The sequence below is a fragment of the Sceloporus undulatus genome, chromosome 2, assembly GCF_019175285.1.
Source record: "Sceloporus undulatus isolate JIND9_A2432 ecotype Alabama chromosome 2, SceUnd_v1.1, whole genome shotgun sequence".
Lineage (NCBI taxonomy): Eukaryota > Metazoa > Chordata > Lepidosauria > Squamata > Phrynosomatidae > Sceloporus > Sceloporus undulatus.
The window spans coordinates 85,818,262-85,826,580 of record NC_056523.1 but is presented as its reverse complement, the minus strand read 5'-3'; the positions used below and the strand labels follow the sequence as shown (position 1 = coordinate 85,826,580).

General features: G+C 38.8%; 1 protein-coding gene across 4 annotated transcripts in view; it reads left to right on the top strand.

Moving 5' to 3' along the window:
- Window positions 1-8,319, top strand: part of SGCD (sarcoglycan delta) — a 719,570-nt gene that overhangs the window by 320,315 nt on the left and 390,936 nt on the right. For 2 of the 4 annotated variants that reach the window (XM_042451267.1, XM_042451266.1), the window contains one exon: window positions 8,050-8,119. The exons of the other annotated variants lie outside the window; for them this stretch is intronic. The gene's annotated coding sequence lies outside the window, so the exon portion shown is untranslated. The remainder of the gene's footprint in view (window positions 1-8,049; window positions 8,120-8,319) is intronic. 4 annotated transcript variants of the gene reach the window in all.

Genomic DNA, 8,319 nt, shown 5'->3' with positions numbered 1-8,319 from the left:
GACGCGTACGGACGCTCAGTGTCCGATACGTCAAGATGGCAGCGCCCGTATGAACAGGGCGCTGCCATTTTGTACGTATTCAATACGTATTAGGGTTAGGGGGGTGCGGAAGCACCGCCCCTTCCTAACCCTAGTACGTATTGTATATGTACTGTTTGGCGGTCTGTAACCCGCCATAATCTTTATAATTCAATTTTAATTTTCTTTAAAACTAATCTTTCTCAGAATTGACATGCTTGCGCGCGCGCGCACACACACACACACACACACGCACAGACAAATTACTCTGTCAGTGTACATAGATAGTTTGTAATATTTGTAGTTATATTGTTGGAGACAATGGGTACTAAGTTTGCCTCCTGAACAAGGGGACTTCCACCTAAGCAATTTTGCCACACTTAAGACAAAGTATTTTGGAGTATTCAGTATCAGCAGAAGAATCAGGCAGATGTTATTCCATATTCTAAATGTCTTCTGAATCATGTCAGCTTGAGTATGAGGTGTTTTTAATCAGGCTCTCAGTGCTTCATCTTGTATGGAATTATGCATATAGAGCAGCTGGTAAGCTCATTTCTCTAATGTAGCTTCTTGTTCCGGTTTCTCTTTTGGCTATGGCCATGCTTTTGTATCCAGTTTTTCAAACATAATAGCAACAAAATGAGTGAACAAAAAGCAAAATACACAGAGAAAAGCTTTGTTTTAAAGACTATATCTTAAATTGTTTCTTTGCTATCCACTGATTATAATGTTTCTGAGTCTGCTTCTAAAAGAACTTTTGCTTTGGGGTTTTTCCAACAGCTGTCTTTCCCAGTGTAGGCCATGGCTGGGTGGACAAGATAATGCATTTCCCATGGGATTTCAGCATACATACACTCTCTCTCTCTCTCTCTCTCTCTCTCTCTCTCTCCCCATGATACTGTATAATGCTACTGGATGGGGGCAGCCATCTTAGTGCAAATGGAGGTAGTCCTCCCCAGTGGCAGATTGCTTGCAGTGGTGAACTCCTGCTTGGGAGAGCTATTTCTGTTTCATGTGGCTACCTGGGCTAACCATCCCCCTTGCCATCACATTCAGAAATGAAGACAAGAAGTATCATTCCTAGACTCTTTTGTGATCACAGCTTTACCTTGCAACTGCCATTCATACTAGCTCACTTTTGAATTTGTCCAGGGATGATTCCAGAAGCTGCCCCTGCCCTGTTCTGCCCCAGGTACAGTTTTGCCTCAGGACCTCCTTCCCATGGACTCAATTGAGGAGCCCCTAACTGACTGAATCCCAAGTCTTTTTGGACCCTATGACCAGTGATGTATTCAAATCTTTTACTCCAGGTCTCAACTCAAATCTCAAGTCTCTACCTTTAAGTCTCAAGTCAAGTTTTAAGTCCTTGCAAGATACTTTCAAGTCAAATCTCAAACTGAGTCTCAAGTCTGGAAGCCAGCTTTTGACAACAACCAAAAAAGAAAGAAAGAAAGAAAGAAAGGGGTGGGGCATGTTTCTTGGAGTGGAACAGCAAGCAATGGGTTTGAGAGGGAGGTTGAGGTCTCCTTGGTAGCCTGTCCCCACTGCATATCAGAGGAGCCCCCTAAAACTTTTCAAAATCTTTTGAAGGATCAACCCCCCTCAAGCCTATTGCCTAATCCATTTGCTGTTCCCAGCCTAGAAATATGCCTTGTGCTCTGGGGGGCAGGTTTTACCTGCTGCTTAAAGTGATTGACACCAGCAAGTTGGCTGCTAAAGTATAGAAGTCAAGAGTCCAGTGAAGTCAGTGTATCCTTTATTACTGAACTGAGTCCAAGTTGAGTCACTGAAGTATCTTGAATCTGATCAATCAACTGAAGTCTATATCACTGCCTATGACCCTGTACTTACTCTGGACTGGCTTCCTTTGAGGCTATGCCAGCTACGTATTGGAAAGATTACATGTTTTGGAAAGGTTACATGTTACAAGGTTACAATTTTAAGCATAAAAAAGTTTGGAAAGAGAAGTAAGAGGGCAAATCTTGTCCATCCTGGGGGGGGGAAGGCTGCTCCACCATTTGAGAACCTCTGTGATAGGATGTTGTCATTCCAGTTAAATCATAGTCTCATAATTATGTTATGTGAAAAGGGCCTAGGTTGATGGGAACAATCATGCAGAATGTTAATATTGCTGAACAAGCAGGGTTGTCTTTGGAAGGGGTCAGTGTTGTATGTGCACCCCTTTAAAGTAGCTTGCTGTTCTCAAAGTTGATAAAAGATTGTATTCAATTGATGAAGTAAGAGTCAACCATCCATCCAGTTGCCCTTTGTACATTTGGAAGGGAGTGGGTGCCATTATGTCACTTGCTTTAAGCACAACAGTCTTAGGATGGTCCCAGCCCTGCCACTGGAGGTATATGTGAAGATAATTCCATCTTTCTTTTGTGTAGGCTCTAACCATGTGTGGAACTAGTTATGTACTCTTTCTACATGTTATAGCATGTGGCAGTAAGGGATGCTGATCTACATGGTAGAGCAGAATTTTTTGACAATGTATTTCATGAAATGTTACCCATACCCATTCCATAAATGGTTCTCACTTATCATTTCATAATTATAGAAGTTACTGCTGCTTACACTAACATGTCATGCAGCCAAAACATTTCTGCTTATCAGTAACTCTCTTACTGAACCTCTGTTGTCCAATAACTGAACTTAAAACTAGTTCATATAATCAAACTCATTTCAGTTATGTCAAATGTGACCTGAGTGGGCAATACAGTTACAAGGTAAATGACTGCTCAGTGAGTCAGGAGACCTCTTTCTGTTATTAACTAAACTCACAGTGTCATCATGCCTGTTGGTTGTGTGATTTTGCTCAGTCATAACTTATCACGACTGCGATATTAAAACTTTTTATTTGATAAAGCATTGTAGCTCAAGGCCAAGTGCATACAACAAACTGCATGATCCTTGACTAAAAATATTGAAGGTACTGTATATATTTTTATTCTGTTCTTAAGGCTCTGCAAAGGAAGACTACATGGCCATATAATTATTATCTTCTAATTATGTTTATAATTCCTACTGATTTCTCTATGTGTTTCTATATCTTTTCCGTTCATTCAACATAACTGGTGAGAGATCCTGCACATGCACACTTTGTTCATAGCTCTATCTATGCAGTCAGAGCAAAAGCTTTTTTTTTTTTTTATAGTCAGTAGCGTTTCAGCACGGTCAAGAAAACAGTGGGGAAACAAAGTGATTATCTGTCCCCAAGAGCTTTTTCCAGAATCATTTTGGGAAGATAGAACAAGGAAGGCAGGAGTTACTGTTCTTGCTTGCTGATTTTTGCTACATTCCCTTCAATTCAAAATTTCCAGGCAGGGGGGATTCCAACAACACAGCAGATCAATTTACAGAAGTGAAAAACAGTTTAAAACAACCAAAGCAGGGCATATAAAAGACATAACATCCCAAGCAAAAAACAAAAACAAAACAGTGTGTAGTGGTTAAAGGATACTATTGTAGGTTCAGGATGAGCCTCCCTGGAGACTGAATTCTACCATGATGAGAAACTCCCCCTCTCTTATAGCCACCCACTTGGCTTCAGATGAAAGGAGACATCTGTGAGGAGATAGTAGTATATGGGCAGGTTGTGATGGGAGAAAACTTTCCTTCAGGTATCTAGATCCCAATCTATGTAAATCTCCAAAGGTCAGCACCAGCTTTTTGAAGTATTCTCAGAAATGGGCCACAATTTAGTGGACTACTTTGACCACTAGCAAAATGCCTCTACAGCATCAGGTTCCAGTAGTTGCTCAATGATACATTATCCCTGTATTTTGAATGAACTGCACTTTCCAGAGTTTACTAAATAAGAAATTCGACAGTGCTTTCATTTTGTTTACCTCTTCTCTATGTCCTTTAGCAATATTGTGTGAATGTCCATAGTATCTTTAATTAGATGTCATACAGATTTGTTGAACATCACATGTACTAGTATTTCCAGATGAAAAACAGAACAAACCATCTGTACCTTGAATGGTTACATGCAAAAAAGAATTTCAGTAGGGGGAGCTTGCTTGAGAAACAAGTCTGCTGAAATCCTCTCTTTTATACATCTTCAAAGATGCAGAAGTCCTCTTCTGTTTTTTACCTGGCATTTCTACATGTGCCTATGAGTGTCTGCACTGTGTGGATAGCAAAACTTTGACTCCTACCCAATTTAAACTCCATTTAAACCTTACATCCACAGTAGATCCAGGTGTATGGTCCCACATATGCACCTTTAAAGGATGTGTCAATATTAGTATTATCTCCATACATGACAGAGATATTGTCTGTGTTCAGCAAGTTGGGGAATGTATCATTGTTATAGTTCATAACTATTTCTGTCTATGCTGTGACAAAAGATAACTTAAGGTTGCTAATAAGTTAAAAAATAATAATTTTCTGGATTGACAAGAATGGGGATGATTCAGTACAGTGGGCATGTCTAAAATTGAGAGCACAAAAGATATGATATAGCATACAAAACAGGGTATCATGAATGCAGCAGCAGGGTAAGAAAATTTATTCAACATGCAGTCTGATTGAAGTCAGGCTACTTCACTTACTGCAAAGAACATAGTGAGAACAAATATCCATTGAGTATAAGATAAGTCAAATGAGCTTTCTAACAGAGAGCAGCAAAACAAAAGGGGTTGGGGGGAAGGCTTTTTTTTTTTTTATCAGAAATAAAACATGGTTTGAGAGAAGATTTGGGGGATAAAATCATGTCTCTAGGTGTCTTGTGGGCTGATTTATGCCTTGCAGTTTTTATGAGCATACAAGCATCATTTAAATGGAGTGACTGTTCACTCATATTATCATACAGTCCTTTGAGCAAGGAATTAGGTAAATCCTTGCTAAATGACAAAATGACTGTTGGAATCTGAATGTAATTTATGGAAGTCGACCATCCCAGATGAGATCCTATTTGCTCAGACCATGTTTTACAACAGTTCTGTTCCCATTTAGCTAATGTGAATATTTTGTAATGTGCTGAAGAGGTAGTAAAGGTACAGGTTTCCTCTTTGAGGTGATTGCCTACTCGTGACTGACTGTAGGGAGCAGTGCTCATCCCCATTACTAAGCTGAAGAGCCAGCATGATCAAAGATGACTCTATGGTCATGTGGCCAGTGTGACTGCATGGCACGCTGTTACCTTTCCACCAAAGTGGTACATATGAATCTACTTGCACTTTTACATGCTCTTGAACTGCTAGGTTGGCAGTTGGGACTAGTGACAGGAGCTCACTCCATCCCACAGCACTTGGGTCTCAAACTGCTGACCTACTGATCTTGCAGTTGTCAGAGTCAGCATCTTAACTGCTGAGCCACTACCATTTTATTATTACCTATGCTCCTCACATGAGAGAAGAAATAGAAGAACTGGCATTAGATGCTTTACTTGTGTAAAAGCCATGTACATAAAAGCCTTAGACATTTCTGTCAATTCTACAGGAGGTCTAAAACATATAAGATTGTGAGCTTAGATCCATATACTTGGAAGTCTTTTCCCTGATATGAGTGAAATTAACTCTGAATGCAGGTTGTTTTGGTTGGGGCAATAAAGGTACTTCCTGTGTCAATCCTTAGTCACAAAATTTGTAAATAAGTACACTGTACTGGGGATATTATATTGTGTCTTGATGTTTATGTGTAATTTTAGCAGAAGAAGGAAGGAATTAGGGGAATTAGGGAAATTTTATTATTGTCTGTATATCTGTTTTATTGGACTGTTTTTACCCGCCTAGATTCTGGAAGGGAGAGGCAGGATATAAATAAATATTTATTATTATTATTATTAATTGTTATTGTTATTATAGATGTGAGGTTTAGATTTTGTGGGAGAAGAGATAGAAGGCAAGACACAGTAGCATGCTCATTTTTATATTAAATATCAAACTGGAAAAAGAGTATATTTTAATAATATATACTTTTTTGATGCCTTATAAAGAGCTCTTACCTTTGATGTCTAAGAATGCCTTTCTCCAGCTTTGGCTATGACTGTTCATAGAAAGGGATATCCTGGTCACAGTATTTCCTCTCACTGTGATAGACACCACCTGGAGCTGCTTTGAGGTTATGTAATCTGCAGCTTGTGCAAAATGCAGAAATTATATTGCTGTCAACATTATCTGCAACCCATAGTACAGCAATTTTAAAGAAAATGCATTGGCTGCTGATATGTTTTTTATCTGAAGTTAGGGTGTTAGTGATGATATTTTAAGTAAAAAATGGCTTGGGAGCTTGATATTTAAAATTGAGCTGCTCACAGTAGACATCTGCCCTAGTATTACAATCTGTAAAAGAAGAATCCATTCTGCCTCCCACCCTTGGGAAGGCAAGGCAGAGACATCTTGGCTAGGAATCCCCTGGTTATGGAATGCCCTCTTCAATCCTGGATATATATATTTGGCACCAAGTTAAAAGTTATTTGTTCAGGCTTTGGGTTTTAGTGGCTACAGATTAGTTCCATGAAACCATTACTGATTTCATACTAGCTTGTTGGGCATAGCTGTGGATTTTATGTCAAAATGTTTTTTGTTGTTTATTTTATGTCAGAAATCCATTGATGAAGGAATATAAAGATTCCAGAAAATAAAAACAATAAATAAATAATAATATTCTCAACACATATTATCAGATATTTCTTTCCAAGGAGTGCATCCCACCGATCCATTTATTTATTTATTTTCATATCAATAGGCAATGTGTAGTATCATATGTGATCAGAAACGTGGGGTTTAGGAGGATGACTGCTGCTTCTCAACTTCCCTAAATGATACTCCTGGACTATTCATACCATATTTTAAGCATTCTTTCCCCTCACCCAATGTAATATCTCTTCTCTGCCATATTCAGTATTCATATGAATGTTTGTTGCCCAAGCAGTTGAAAATGTATGCATAAACAAAGGGCCATTTTATAATCTGTTTAATTTGAATCTGCAGCAGGGCTGATCAGAGCAGTGTATACTGATGCAGGTATAATCTTACTTCCTCTCTAGCATGGCCAGGGTGAGCCACCCCTACCTCAGAGGCAAGCCATAAGTCTAGTTTATCTCTGGCTGGTCTTTTTCAACATGTTCAATTTTAACTGGTCTGTTTCAAGCTGGTCTATTTCAACATGTTCAGAAATATGAATATGTTGTGTCTCTCCTCAAACCCCAAGTCCTAAAATAGAAAGCCAATCATATCCTGTCACAAAGGTTGTTCCCTTTCCATAATAAACTACAATTCCCAGGATTCCCTAGCACTGAGACAGGGCAGTTACAGCAGTCTCAAACTGGATTATTTCTGCAGTGTGTTTTGGACCCAAGTCTACAAAAGCTTATGCTATAACATCTTGTGCTCAGATATTTTCAAAGGTGCTACAAGATCCCTTTGTGGTGGGGCTGTTCATTTCAGACACATCCACATAATTCAGTGTGGGCTCTTCTTTTAACATCACCATGCAGTTGTAACAGTGTGTGTGTGTGTGTGTGTATCAGGGTATGGAGATCCTGCTTCTCCAATGGATATCCTTTCCTAGACTGAGAGATAGTAGATTTCTGACTTTTAATGTGATGGCATTTCTCTCATAAAAGTACACCTGCTGTGCTTTACAAGTATTTCCATTGAGACAACCATTGAATCCTTTAATAGCATGTTTCAGGCTGATTAGAAAATCCCTGTTTTCGAAATGCAGCTTTAGTTCCATATTGCAGGCCAAGAAAGAAACAAATACAAAACCACTCAGTATCCAAGGCATCTGTTCAGAAAACTATCCAAACATTGTTGCCCTGCTTGAACCTTTACTTGAAAGCTGTATTCATTCTAATTGTGACTGTTGCTATTTTGAAGTTGCAAGCCAGTTGGTTAATATTCTGTTTTGATCTTTTATACTGTTCTTCTAATAAGTGCCAGGTTGCCTCTTCTGCAATCCCATTACCAGTTGCTGTACAGAGGACTGTTCATTAGTGTTAGCACATGCTTCCATATGGCACACATTAATCATTATTTAACTATGTAAACAAGACTTTCCATTCTGTTCTTGATACAGTTTCACTGATTCCTGTGAATGAAGGGTTTCGTCTTAGTAAGTCGCATCAGCGCACCCAATACTAGGAAAAGTAAGTAGCAAGACACTCTAATCAAAATCTGGTGATCTGTTTGTTCTGATTTGAAGCTTTCCTGTTTTCTTTAACATTGAATTCTTTCTGTTGAATGAAACAAAACAGTGCTATTTCATTGTACTAAGGAATTGTTGTTCACGTAGAATTACGTCTGTCACCATGTTCTGGGTTTATTGTTTAAAGAGTATTTGGTTTTA